This window comes from Bradysia coprophila (genome assembly GCF_014529535.1).
Source record: "Bradysia coprophila strain Holo2 chromosome X unlocalized genomic scaffold, BU_Bcop_v1 contig_12, whole genome shotgun sequence".
Classification (NCBI taxonomy): Eukaryota; Metazoa; Arthropoda; class Insecta; order Diptera; family Sciaridae; genus Bradysia; species Bradysia coprophila.
In genome coordinates this window covers 6166237-6181440 of record NW_023503293.1, presented here as the reverse complement: position 1 = coordinate 6181440, position 15204 = coordinate 6166237, and positions in this window count along the sequence as shown.

Genomic DNA, 15204 nt, shown 5'->3' with positions numbered 1-15204 from the left:
TCGTTGCAGCCAACAAAAACACTGCAGCTACCCAAATTAGGAAGCTTGAGTGAACTTAAGGATGTTAGCAATGCGATAATCGATAGAAAAATTTCATGTGGAATGGTTTAACTAGTACGCGCGGTGAACTAAAAAATACTCTGCCAACAAAAAGTCCTTTAATAATTCTTAAAACTTAAAAATCATTTTATGAGAACATCATAAATTGGAAAGTATAAAAGTACTTGGAAATTCAAGATAATCTGCAAGTTGTAAAGTTCTTGAAAAACCTGCGAGAAACTGGATAGAAAGTCTACTTACGATCATAGAAAATACACAAAAAATTATTGAAAATTCTCAGGGAATTTTCTTTTTGAAAATCCTTTATCAATGAAGTTTATAGACATCCGCCCTTCAACTTGTACGAAACCACTGAGCCATTCCGTCCCACTTGTATCGGTAGTGACAATAAGAAAACTGATTTAAGAATCCAACGCTGAACGTTGATAGCATGAAACTGTAGTCTGAAGACGCCGATGGAAGACACTTGCGCTTGATTTACTGCATTCATCAATGCTTGCTGGAAATTTGGCCCAAGCCAAGGTCACCACCATTTTTTATAGCGGGAAATTCTTATGATTCTGCTCAATATTTACATGGGATAAGGGACCATTCATAAAGTGCGCACGTGGTGTGCGGCTATTTTTTTACCCCTCCCCCCGTTTCGCACGCGTTTTTCCATATAAAAAGTCCCAATTTTAGACACCCCTTCCCCCCTTAAGTGCGTGCGCACTATTTGAATGGCGCCTCACACTAATTTGCACAGTAAAACGAAATTAGGAGAACTGGTTGTAAAGATCTACGTGAGAAGATTTATTCATTCATTTTTATTCGAGTTTACTTCTTAACGCTCAGCGAAAGCGAAACAACGGTTTAACATGTACACGATGCGCGATGCAGTGAGAGAATTCGCTATGTTTGATAAAGTCTTTCATCTACGTCGATAGCCGTTCTTTTCCTATTTCAACCACTTTTTTGATGTATTCAGCATGTAATCATTTACATAAAGTTGCTATAAATCCCTTTAAACGCATTCAACGATTTCTCTGTCTTCGACCTACAAACCTGTTCAGGGGGTCAATTTTTTTTGAATAACCACAAAGCGGTGTAGCTAAATAAGAAGCTACTGTTCCGTTGAGAGTATTCGTTCAGTCAGTTTCATTGTAAGATTGTATCAGAGTAGATCTGTGGCCAGGCGTCTGTATCAACAAAAATTGTTTCACTGAAATTTAGCTTTCATCATCATCATATTGTGAAGGTGACTATTAAAGCGCAGGGAGACAAGCTGTTGCTATAACTGTTCAAATTGTGATTAGTGATTATATAATTTGAGGGAAAAATCTTTTGAAATGCATCAATGCTAAATAATTTAAGCTTAAAAAACGCAGGAAAAAAGGGTAATTTTTAAAAATTCAAATATGTGACCTAGATAGCAGTCGTTTACATTACGAAAATGAGCAAAACGAATTAAGAGGCACCGGTACTTTGCCGAAAAGCATACATTAGGGCGATTTTTAAATACTGGATTTTAGTTTACTTTTTATGATATCTTTTCACCAGAATCCTTTTTCAAAAATGTACGACCGCAATTCCGACCACTATTGTGTTAGCTTTCAACAGAAAATAGATTTGGTTGTAGCAATTTGACCAGCTCTGAGAACAATGAGCAGTTTATGAAAATTTCATTAAACTGCTTACTTTTCTCAGAGCTGGTCAAACGACTACAACCAAAACTAATTTTTATTGAAAGCTAATAGATTCGTGGTCGGAATTGCGGTCCTACATTTTTTAAAAAGGATTCTGATGAAAAGATATTAACAAAAATGAATTACGAAACACGCAAACGTAGGCTACAATTTTAGCGACGAAAAATGCAAGATAAAGATGTCGAAATTTCGAGTATTAAAGCTTTCTGGTTTGTCAATCCACGCAATTAGTGGCGAATTCGTAGAGCTTTTCTGTCTTAATTTACATAAGGGACTTAGTGACGTCACTGAGTCTTTTATGCAAATTATGGCAGTTTTCTATCTTTTGTTCTTATTCTATGTCAGTCCGTTTTTTTTTTCATTGATGTTGTCGTTTTTTTTTTAGTTTAAGAAAACGACTTCCGTACGAAAGGTATATCAATTTTTGTCTTCATTTCTGTACAAAATCAAGAAAAAAACGTATTGACAAAAGAGAACAAAAGAGATAAAAGCTCAATCTGACATAGGCGAATTTAACCACTGCAAACGACACTCAACGTCTTAGAGAAATTTGAAGCAAGGTTCAGTTATTTGGGAACGAGCATTTCAATTTGTCCTGCGTCTTACTTCGCAAAAACGGACTTGAATGAATTCGCAAATCTTTTCAAATTTTCTGTTTTACAAAATTACCTAGCTCAATAATCGAGGAAATTAGTTTCAAATTTCACTACACACATAACGAATTAATGCTCACCCCATTGTTCATTGTTAACAAAATCTTTTCTAAAGAGGCAAAATAAGAAATTCTTTTGAGCATTACTATACGACACTAGGCGAGCAAATAAAGCTATAAAATTTAATTGACACAACAATGATGGTGTGTGACCGTTGACGGCGCTAGTTTACATCTTATGCTTGCAATTTTATCGATCAACGTCAAATTAACATATAAATATGCAAAGTTAATGAATAATCAAGGCTTGATTAGCAATTACACTTTTCGCTTACAAAATAATTTGATTTTTATTGAAACAAGGCGTGTTAATTCCTATCTAATAAGATATTGCAATTTTAATTGATTTTTAGACTATACGCGGACGGATCATAAATCGTAGATTAGGTGTCGTACAAAATCACAGAACCTCCTCTTAATTTAAAATAGAGATAATTTATGGATTTAAGTGAAATACTGGTGTGGTCACAGTGACCTGGTGGTTTTTGTAGAGGGCGGCACCACGAGTAAGAATAACATAACAAGAAAATATTTCGATGGGAAATTTTTTAATTAGATCAATTTTGGTTTTTTTGGGACCTGCAAGAAGCTTCGAAGACTGTTTGGACCCTACTGGTGACTTGTTTGATCACAAAAATATAGTTACTGTTTAGCCTGAGGTCTAAGCTTTACAGCGATACCAATCATGACATTCATGACTACCAACAAACATCTTTTATGAAGGAAAGTCATTCAACTAGGTCGCTGAGAATTTTAAAGGCTATATCATACGTAGATTACTTTTATTTTCTCTTATAAAGTATTTTTAGTTATTTTACATAATTTAAGGAGTTATCAACAAAATTTGCTGTAGAAACACCAAAATGGCGAAAAGCGCGGGGATCCAGGGGGCGGCAGCCCCCTGGTATAAAAATAAAAACAATTTAACAAATGAAATTACTGTAAACATACATTCACTTGCTCACAATAGTACATTGAATGACAAGGGGCGAAAGTAAAAAAATTCAACCGTGTGCGAGAGTTGATGCCCGCGCCGAAGGCAAGGGCCTCAATCGCACAGGTTGAATTTTTTTACTTTTGCCCCGAGTCGTTCATACTATTTTTTTTGATACCAACATCGAAAGTTGATACGTATCGCAAACAGCAGAACAAAATGTTGAAATATGAAGGCATTTAGCCAGAAAATGCGGGGGTCCAGGGGGCGGCAGCCCCCTGGTATATGAAAAATTTAATTATTTAGCCATCACAACAATGACACACACAAAAATTAACAAATAACTAACAAATCATTCAGCAACAAAAAATATCAACTTCGTATGTTAATTTCAATAAGAGCACTGGCGCACGCTTTATTTCAATTTTGATCGCAGTACACTTATTGACAAGAGTCGACTATTACATTATGTAGTCGACTTTCGCATTATGTATATTGACTTTCGCTTTATGTATTCTTTCTTTCTCCCCGCTCAAACACATAACTTGCATTTTTTTACTTTCGCCCCGAATTTCGAGGGCGAAAGTATCAACTTTCGATGTTGGTATCAAAAAAAACATTTGGCTATCGTCAACACAACACTACACTCAATGCGTACTTTCAATCAAGTGAACATGCGTTTTCGAGACATATGAGGACCGAAAGTAAAATGATGACAGTGACATTTACTTTCAGCCTGCAAATACGCAAGCCCACGGGGCGAAAGTAAAATGATGACAGTGACATTTACTTTCGGCCCAAGGCCTGAATTTTTTTACTTTCGGTCCAAGGCCTGAATTTTTTTACTTTCGGTCACCATTTGACGACCGAAAATACAAACTTTCGCAGTATTTGGCATAAAAAAATCAATGTTGCAGTGCATTGTTGCACATTGTTGCACAGAAACCAAATAACCGTAAACGACGCATGAACATTCTAGTTCAATTTTGAGTGTCGACTCAAGGCTACGTAAAATAATTTAGTGTTGCAAAAAAAAAGCAAAATGAGCGGATCCGAGACCGAAGACGACCTTTTCGATATTGTGATGGAGACTGAGATAGTAATTCGGAACCTTTTACCTAAAAAATCAGCACCAATTTACGAAAAAGGGTTTAAGTGATAAGCGAAGACATTGCGGTTGGATGAACGAAAGCATGGCCGAGAAATATATCGAGACATCGATCAACAACAAACGAAAAATTGCACATATCCTGGGTATCCAACCCACATCAACAGTCAGTTCAGTTGATGTAAGTGATGCGTCCACATCTTCTGCGAGCAACATAATTTCTGTCGACACTGCTGTAGTCGATTCGGTGGTTGGACAAATGGATGAAGTTGAGCCAGTCAATTATGTCGACGGTGCACGAGTGAATTCGGTGATTGAAATTACGTTGAACGTTGAAATTACTTTGAAATTCTAAGAATCATCTCTTGCGTCCGAAAAAGTTACTTTTACGGACGCAATCAACGGCCGTAAAAGTAAGTTTTTCGGACACGGCCATCTTGGTGTGAGCAGTACCAAAAAAACGCACATTTCATCATTAGAGTGAGTGATGAAAAGCGTCGAATTATGATCGTCAGGCGCAAATAGTACATTACTATGCAAGGGAAGTAAAGTGATATCTCGTATCCAGATGAGTAAAAGTAACCGAGGGCTTTAGCCCGAGGTACATTTACTCATCGTGATACGAGATATCACTTTATTTCCCGTGTGTAGTATAACGTTTTCCTATGCGAGTGATGTAATAGTACATTGAATGACAAGGGGCGAAAGTAAAAAAATTCAACCGTGTGCGAGAGTTGGAGCCCGCGCCGAAGGCAAGGGCTCTAATCGCACAAGTTGAATTTTTTTACTTTTGCCCCGAGTCGTTCATACTATTTTTTTTGATACCAACATTGAAAATTGATACGTATCGCAAACATCGCAACAAAATGTTGAAATAAAAAGGCATTTAGCCAGAAAATGCGGGGGTCCAGGGGGCGGCAGCCTCCTGGTATATGAAAAATTTAATAATTTAGCCATCACAACAATAACACACACAAAAATTAAGATATAACTAACAAATCATTCAGTAACAAAAAGTATCAACTTTGTATGCTAATTTCAATAAGAACACTGGCGCACAGTGTTTTACAATTTTGATCAAAGAATTCTGCATAATATGAGCGGATTTTGTTGACAGCTCGACTCATTTCTCTCATTTTCTGTGACGTCAGTCACTTTCGCTGTTCGTTCAGTTGCGTTCGCTCTTCGTTAAGTACTTTCTCCCCGTGGGATGCATTTTTTTACTTTCGCCCCTCATATGCGGGGCGAAAGTATCATTTTTCAATGTTGGTATCAAAAAAAGGCTATTGCCTATACATGTAACAGCCTTATTACATGCACCAGCATAGGAAAATACTTTTTGACAGAAAATAAAAGTAATCCACGTATGATACAGCCTTTAAAATTCACATCGACCTAGTTGAATGATTTTCCTTCTTAAAATATGTTTGTTGGTAGTCATGCATGTCATTATTGGTATCGCTGTAAAGCTTAGACCTCAGGATAAACAGTTTCTATATTTTTGTGATCAAACAAGTCACCAGTAGGGTCCAAACAGTCTTCGAAGCATCCCGCAGGTCCCACAAAAACTCGTGGTGCCGCCCTCTACAAAAACCACTAAAAAAAATTCAATATCTCCGTGTTCCATCAGCTATCTGTTCTTTTAAATTCTTTTATTGATTAACCAACTTTTTCCAGCCTCCTTCGGGGTAGGTTTAATGTGTAAGGTTCCACAGCTAACAACCGAAAGATGCATTAGAATATTTTGTAAACCGTTTTGGTTTCGACTAATGTTCATTAAGCGTCCTTTGGAGGGCCCTTTGTTTGTTGATCTTTTTGTATCAATGTCGTAATAGTGATTTTGATACTGGAATTTGTTTCAATGTCAGGATGATTCAACAGGGAAAATTACATTAGCCCGACAAAATATCGCTGGTTATTAACGGGAAACTTTTGAAGCTTTCAGAAAACTTACGTTCATTACTGCAGTTACACATAGCGAAGTAATCCAAATAATTTGAAGCAGAAACACTAAATTCTATTCATATAACAGTTCTCAAACTCGCAACGGTAAAATTGATTTGATTCAATTCTTACCTTCGTACCGTTGCTATTCAGCAATTAAGCAAAGTTTTTTTTTGACAACTCTATCTCTTGTTTATTTCTCAAATATTTCTCATATATGTGTGCGTGTATAATAACGTTGGTTGCATATAATGTGTTGTGATTTTTGTGATTCGCATAAAAATAATTATTAATTGTGGTAATGTGTGATGAAATAATGTTAATTTGTGGTTGCGATGATTGCATTTTCAAAAAGGAGAATATAAGAATGGCAATATGTATGTATGGAGAGCCAATAATCTATCGACTGTTCCGTTGCGTGTAATTTTAAATAATTGTTCTACAGTTTTCTATAGCAACATGGTAGGTTGGTAATTTGGCTAGAGGTGTTCTCGTTCCGACCATGTCTTTTTTATTAAATTTACAATAATATCCACGGAATATCCAACACGCAGTTTAGGAACAAAAATCAAACCAAAGAGAGCTTTTACCTGTCACTTTCACGTTGTAACTCAGCAAGTGTCAAACTCACTGAAGTCGCTATGTATACGAGCAGGTCTCCGACGATAAATTTATAACAAAGCTTTACATTTTAGACATTTAGCTTTCCCTACTAATTGATTTTATTCGTTCCACATGTATTTCATCGCATAAAAGCATCGATTTTCTTTACATTTATTCCACTCCACACGTAGACATTAGACAGTTTGGGCCAATGACGTATAGTTTATGAGTCAACTTATAAACTGGAAATTAGAAGTAACCTTCCAGAGGTGACTTATAATTTCCAACTTAAAAGTTGAATCATAAATTATATGTCATGTCATTTGCGCAAACTGTCTATTATGACAATCTGTACGGATAGTGAGGCAGCGCTAACAGCAATATCTTCTTCACCTTTTAGTTCGGAATTAACTCAAACTCTAGAATGCCATGATACATGAACGAATTGGCAGATCTAAATCGTATTGTCAAATGAAAAAGCAGAAAACTTAGCTAAACAGGCCTCTTAGCGAACCTATTGGACCTCAACCAATAGTACCAACGCCTTTATCACACTTTAATAGGATAATCAATAAACAATAAATTCATATCACACTGGAATTCCACAGAAGGTTACAGACAGTCCAAAATATGGATTGTGCTTAACAAGAAGACCTCAAAGTTCTTACTGAATGTCAGCGGAACTAGATTCAGAACTCTTATAGGAGTAATGACTGGACACTTCAAAAGCACCTTACCACGATTGATAAACGTACGGACACAAGTTGCGATGCGTGTGGAGAACGCTCTGAGACAATAACTGTCCTGCTCCTACATACGTCTCGACAGAATATCCTGGACTATATAAATAGAACACATTCGATATTTTTACCGTTACTCTTTGACATAAGTGTTATGGTATGTAGTGTGCTTGTGAACATGTAGTTTGAAATGAAATTGGTGCAGAGGTGGACCACGAACCCATAACCTTTACAACCCATAACTGAGCTACTGTGCAAGCTATGGCTCGTTCGAATCGTCTTTCAATTCAAAGAAATAGGTATCTTTTCTGTTAGTTTTCCATTTTCAGACTGAACACCTGAAAAGTAATAGTATCTCAAGGGGTCGTGAAAACAGTTTTTGAAGAAGTTAACGAGATTAAAAGTACATGTTCAGCACAGAATTGTCCTGAACAGTGCGATCATTGGCCTTGAAAATGTTACTTTCCTCCTCCTTTGTAGTAGGTGGAAGACCTCACTCATTTGACTTCATAAAAAGAACTGAAATTCAATTGCTTTCACCGAATATGGGCTCATTGTAAACTTTACAATGTAAAGCAGAGATGCGCACTGTTCATTTACAGTCAATAAATGGTCACTCAAGATGTACTGTATACTTCCCAATAGATCACCGTGTTATTTGCACATTTTACAAAGGTTTCTTTAAGTCGGATAAGTTATAAACCGCAAACTCATTTTTTTCTTTAAAAATACACATTTTTGCATGCCTATTTTTGCGCACAAATGTAGGCTAGAAATTCGCCAAGGGGTGAACGCTCAGGTAAAACATCCACAGAAAAAAAAATCCTTAACAAGGACTTCAAATGTTACGTAAATGTCGATACTAACTAATATACGAGTGGCACCATTTCGCGTTAATGTCAATCTACGGTCTGCTACTCAAAACTTATTTGGAGCACATGCGAAACAGCCACAAATTAATCGCTATTAGGTAACGTCTTGGTGGCGCTCAAAATCTATAAGCTTAATGTCGACATGTGTACCAAGTGCGGCGAATTATTTGTGCCACTCTTGTTTCTTGGCAACATCTTTCATATACCCTGAAAATCTTTGATTTACCTGATCCGAGAATTGATCCCCGACTATTTCGGTGACAAGCTGTCGCCGGACATATTCCTAGATACTCACAATATTCCTTGACCAACTACAACAGTTTCTTCTGACTTTTCGTTGAGTAAGATATCCAGTAAAACACAATGGAACAATTGATTTTTTGTTTTTTTTTTTTTTATTCATTTTACTTTACAAAATAAGATCAATATTCTGGGTTATAAAAATATATTTGAAAGTTTTTTAATCGACTTACAGTAAAACGTAATAGTTTTCCTTCTTTTAAAGATACAAATATATTTTGCTTTTATTTACAGATTTTCACATCTTTCCTTCTTCTTCTTCTTCTGTTTTTTTCCATAAATTATTTATGTTTTTCATTTTCTTCATTTTTCTCTCTTCATTAACCACCAACTCGATATTTTTATATAATAATTAACGTCCATTCGAATTAAAAACTGACTCTCTGCAATTTGTTTCACCAATGTGTTTACCAATCAGTGTTTAGCGACACGACATTGAAATTTTTAACGAAATTCCCAATCTTTTAGGCAAATACTATGGGAAACGCAATCCTAATAAAATAGCCCAATTAATAAGCAGCTAGACATTGAGTGGATATCTGTGAAAAATCCTAGTCATTTTCAACCACATTTATTGTCCCTAAATAAAGCTCTAGTGAATCTACTATTTCGTATAGAGCTTACGAACACGTTTTCACAAATGCTCCTCGCAATTCTCACAGAAAGTTATTTTGTCAAAAATTAAATTTTCTTAGAAAAATGAAAGGCATTCGTCAAATGGTTTTCAACAGATCATTTATACCATTCCAATGAAGGATCATAATTTCACGATAATATCATTGACCAAACTTATTGTACAGAATGAAACAGAAACAAATAAAAATCCATCAACGATATTATTCGCCCAAAAGAAAAGTACCCCCGTACGCTCATTCCGCAATCAACTTTCTTCAATAATTTTGACGTGGTGAACTAAATTCTTCTCTTGATCCGGACCGATTTTATCGGAAACCATTTTAATGGGCAACGTAGCTTGACTTCTAGGCTGGGAATCGTGAATCATAAGCGGTGATTTTGTGCAACTAGATATGGCGTTGTTATGCAACCCACAAACGAAACTCGTAGCATTTGTGTTAGTTTCTATTCCGACTCGGACAAAGACAATTTACAATGGTGAAAGGCCTCCCCGCCATTTACACTGAACATCGCAAAAGAAAGACAGGGATTAATCGGTCCGTAAAATCTGCAAAATGGCAGTTTTGAATTCAAATGGACTTAAATAATGGATTAAACAATGTTTTGTTTGTTTATTTAATATTTTTTTTATATATTTGTATATAGTAGATATATATATACTAACATAGTATACGTTAATCTGTAAAATTCATTTCGCTCGGTTTACATTTTCGCCAATATTTTTTATAAATTTCTGTATTGGCGAATTGACTATCAATTGAGGACACTTTCTTTCATAAAATCTTAATTTGTATAGGAATTTAATGGACATTCAACAGTTTCTATATGTTTTTTATTTCTCTTCTTTTCTACAGGTTTTCTCATTCATTTTAATATGGCTCGTTTTGTGTTTTATTCTAAGTTCATTTTTTGTTTGTTTTGTTTGTTGTTGAGGTAATATTTTCATCTAGTCACTTGTTTAACGAAAATTTATACTTATTTTGACTGTTTGTGTGTGAGCTATTGTTGGGAAGAGGTTTTTTTTTATAGATAAAGTAAACCCAAAATAAATACCAACCACTTTGTCCATTTCTTGAACCACTCTGTTAATTCAATTAAATTTCAATGATGTATACATTTCACATGATGTGCAAAACTTACACATTTATCGAACAATACGCAAGTCTAGTACTTCAAGCGAATGTATACACACTACTATGAGACTATGAGCTATGCACTATGCACTATGCACTGAGCAATGGATCGCAAAATTTAAAATATTTTACGCCCCTGATATTATCCATTTTGCCCCTTCGGTAAGACGGCACTGTAAACTCTGAAATCATAGAAATTCGCTAAGACTGCTCGTATTTATTTTGGGTTTTCTTTAAAGCTGTGTTCAGTTATTTGCTTGGTGTTTTTCTTCTATTAATAAAAAAAATTTATGTACAAAAAGATAATTCTTAAAATTCTAATATTTTATTTAAATTCTATTTTTAAAATAAGAGTTTTGTTTTTCATTTAATATGCGGTTTGTGTACAAACTTGGGACGTACAATGTATCAGGAATAGAAAATGGTTCTTATTCCGGCAACAAAGCAAATTTTTTTGTGTCACCTGTTTTATCGAGCAAAAAGTAAGCGATGAGCTCTGGCTTAAACTAACGAAGTAAAAGATTTAGTTTCAATATGTTGGAAATATTTAGATCAAAATAAGTAACAGAATCGGTATTTGATTATATGATTCAGAACCTATTTTTGGAAAATTAATTTGCTCATCTTTTCTTAATTTGCTATGGGTTTTCCCAGATTATTTAAAATTCCTAACAAGTTTTGCATTTAGCAAATGAATTTTCTAAAATAGGCTGTGATGTAATTTTCGTTTTCGAACTGTTCTATAAAGCAGAAGACACATCGATACTTTAAAATGTCTTTTTTCCGATTGCAGAAAAGTATGAAAGGCTCACACAGTAAATGACTGTTACAGTGCAAGAAAATAAACAAAAATCACATTTTCGACGAATAGATTCCAATGAAGTTATTCAATCCACGTGCGTGCGGTATACACGTATACGTAAATGTATTAGCATTGGTGATGCATGTGGATTGAATATAAGGAGAATTGGATTCAAATCTGGTAGCAAGCACGTCAGACAACTAACGCACTTTTAAACTATGTAAAAGGTGAACTCGCACACGCAAGTTCATTGCTGCAAATGCTTTTCAGCCATGTCATCGACTTAATGACTTCTTTTACAAAATTTTGGTATCGAAAAATCGTGTGCGAGTTCACCTTTTACGTGGTTGAAAAATGCGTTGTTTTAGCACCGTGTGCCAAATTACCCCACGCCCTTTAGAGACCATTTTTTTGTAATTCAAATTGTATTCAATTTTCCTTCAACTGAAAGATTTCTTTTCAACGTCCTTCTCGACCATTTTCAATCCTTAAACCATCGCACACCCCTAGTGTATAACACTATTTAGATATTGTACTACTTGCTTTAGCTATTGCATTTTTCGTTTTCATTTTTTTTTGGCAATAAAACACTAAAATATTTTTAGCGTTTATAGAGGCAGTGGTCGAAACGTTTCAATAATTTTTCTTTTTTCTTTCGTATAAATTTCTGAGGCGACTTATGATCAGATAATAGACTCAAGACATCAAGAAACATATAGATTGTGCTGCTTGAATCTATCTAAAGGAACATCAACTTAAGTTTATAAAATTTGAATAATCATATTTCTTAAAAATGAAATTTTGATTTTATGATACATTTCTTTCGACGATGCTTGATAAAGACCCTTCTTTCGACTCTCTTCACGATCCATTCTCTCTCTCTCTTATATAACACTAAAATATATTTATATAATAGTTGTAACATTGTTTCATATTTGCGGGGTCTCTGCTTGTATATAAAAAATAATTTTTTTTTCTTGTAGACTTATTGCAGATTTTTTTTATTTGTTTTTTTTTCTTGTTTTATAGATGAAAATTGAATTTATATTTGCACTTGGATTAGATTCGGATATATTTAGGTCTACATAATTATGAACTTAAAAATTATTATTTTTTTTCTCATTTTTTTTATACAAAATTTCATAAGTTATACAAAATTAATAAGTTTGCATCTATCTCGTCAATTTTTTTATTTTTAGTTTTTTTCAAAGATAAGCGTATTTTTGTGTGTTTACGTTCAAGGTTTTTAATTTTTTTTTTTTATAAAACATAAAATACAATCATTTTGCTTGATTTTTGTAATAATTTGTTTGTTATTGAAGTAATTGGGCCATATCTAACTTGTTAGGTTTCCATGACGAAATTCAATGTGCACATGATACAGTTCGACGATTTACATATTTTCGCTTTCTTCGCATTTAGGGGAGAAGTATTTAAACCGATAATTACAAAATAAAGAATTGATCGCTAGAAAATTGGAAACGTGATTGTTAAATACTTCAGCCGTGTCAATTTTCTTACTTTCTAGCGATCAATTCTCTATTCTTTGCAATCGATTCATATTTTCCTTTTACAAAATATTATTTTCAAATGATCAGTTTAATTACAGTTTTTAACATTTAAAATGTGTCATTTGATTTCTCAGAAAAATTTGACAGATAGACATTTCAAATGTTAAAGCTTGTACATGACTTTTTCAGTTTTAGTAACACTCCAGAGATGGTTTCCTTCTACACCGAATCAGCATTTTACAATCTTTACTGATTTTAACATGAAATATCTAGTACTTTTCCTAACGCATGCTCAGAGACTTTAGCAGAAAGAGATGCGTTCTGGAATTGAATTCGCTTAAAAATTGACCAATTATAAGAAAAATACAACAAAAAGCACTACTTTCGGCGCCCTCGGCATGTAAAATACATTAGATAACTTAGGTTAAAAACTGTGTTGTTCTTGTGTGTTTATTGACCTCGGTTACGCCTCGGATTCACACGAAAACTCTACTTGTCATCCCTAGTTATGTAAAATACTATTTAACAGAATAAAAGTTTTCCGATTGTTTAAAAGAAGAAACATTGTACATTGAACGTTCAGTCCGGTGGTTCAGATCGTTGACCGCTTGCTTCATCCGCAAGAGGTCTCGGGTTCGAATCTCATTAGGGCGCGTACAGCAAAAATTTTATTTCCAAATTTCAATTTGATCTATCATACTTTGCACTCTTCAATTTCAAAAAATTAGTCTAACGGTCGGTGTGTCCGAAGCAATACAACATCCAAAATAATTGCATTTTACTTATGATTCGCTTATGTCACGTGTCTGAAAAAGATCTTTGTCTCATGTTGAAACTTTTACTCTGTGAATAAGACCAAAAAAGTTTTACTTTTTGTTGTTCACGTGCTGTTCAAAAAACGTCAGTTCTAACCATATCCGCTAACATTCTCTTGACACTTTCCCAGTGAGAAATTCACACTAGTACTGGCAATTAGGGTTTAGATGCTACTTGAATATCTAACTGGAGAAAAGGTGAAGACACGTTCAATTAGTGAATTATAAGAAAAATGAAATTTCATTGATTTGTCTTCATTCGTAATAGGCTGACGTCGGTTTTTCTTCTGAAGTTAAAAAAACCTTCTACTGAGACATCGTCAGACTAGTCGAAACGAATTTAAATCAATGAAAATTCACTTTTATTATAATTCGTGAATGGAACATGTCTCCTTTCTGCATCGAAATATTCATGAATTTCCTTTACAGAAATCTTCTATTTATATTTCCATGGGTGAATAGCATCTATAATAATACTTTGGCCAATTAGATCCCGGCTGGCGAACGGTCAGCTAACTTTATTCTTTTAAGTGGGTTAGGTCACGAAAGTACATTTAAAGCTTTCACACGATCTTTGCATTTTCTTGTCTCCTATCAAATGTAAGATGTCCATGATTCAATCCGGTTAAGGGATGTATCTCCCGCATATTTCTTGCAATTTAGTGACTATTTTCTAGATTTCCATGAATTATTTCAACTGAAAAACGAAACTTAAAATTCATTTTCCATTTGTCATCGATGCTCATCTATAAAGTCTATAGCAATCTGTCTGACACAATTGAATTTCATCCCAATAAAGTCGGAAAACAGCCGATTAAAACGTACATCTAAAATGTATACATCTAGACTTCAGTACTGAAATCTTGCAGACATCGTCAAAGTTAGCATCAAAATAACAATAACGCGTTGCTATACGAACGCAATTCTTTAAATTCATATTGTTATTTTGACACCAAATTGTCGATCTCAACCATTTCTATATTCGTCTATCCGCGGCGTTTGCTTTGGTTTTATCACCTTATTACTTCAGTATAGTTTTGGCAATCAAATTTTAGGATGGTGAAAAGAATTGTGGATTCTCAGTGACACGAAGCGAGCCGAAATTTGTTATATTCCGTTCAGGTTATGGGCCTGACTTGTTGAATGGAATTTTTGGATAATGTTCCGTTTGAGACACGGACTTCGTTTAAGAGAGAATCCACAGTTCTTCGTAAATATTATACTAGCCAAAACGGTTATTGTATTTATTTAATGATTTTGTTGTTGTTGTTGTTGTTTTGATGAACTAACATCTTCCGTTTGTAATAAAAAATAAAGCAAAATCAATCAATTTTAAAACATGATTTTCG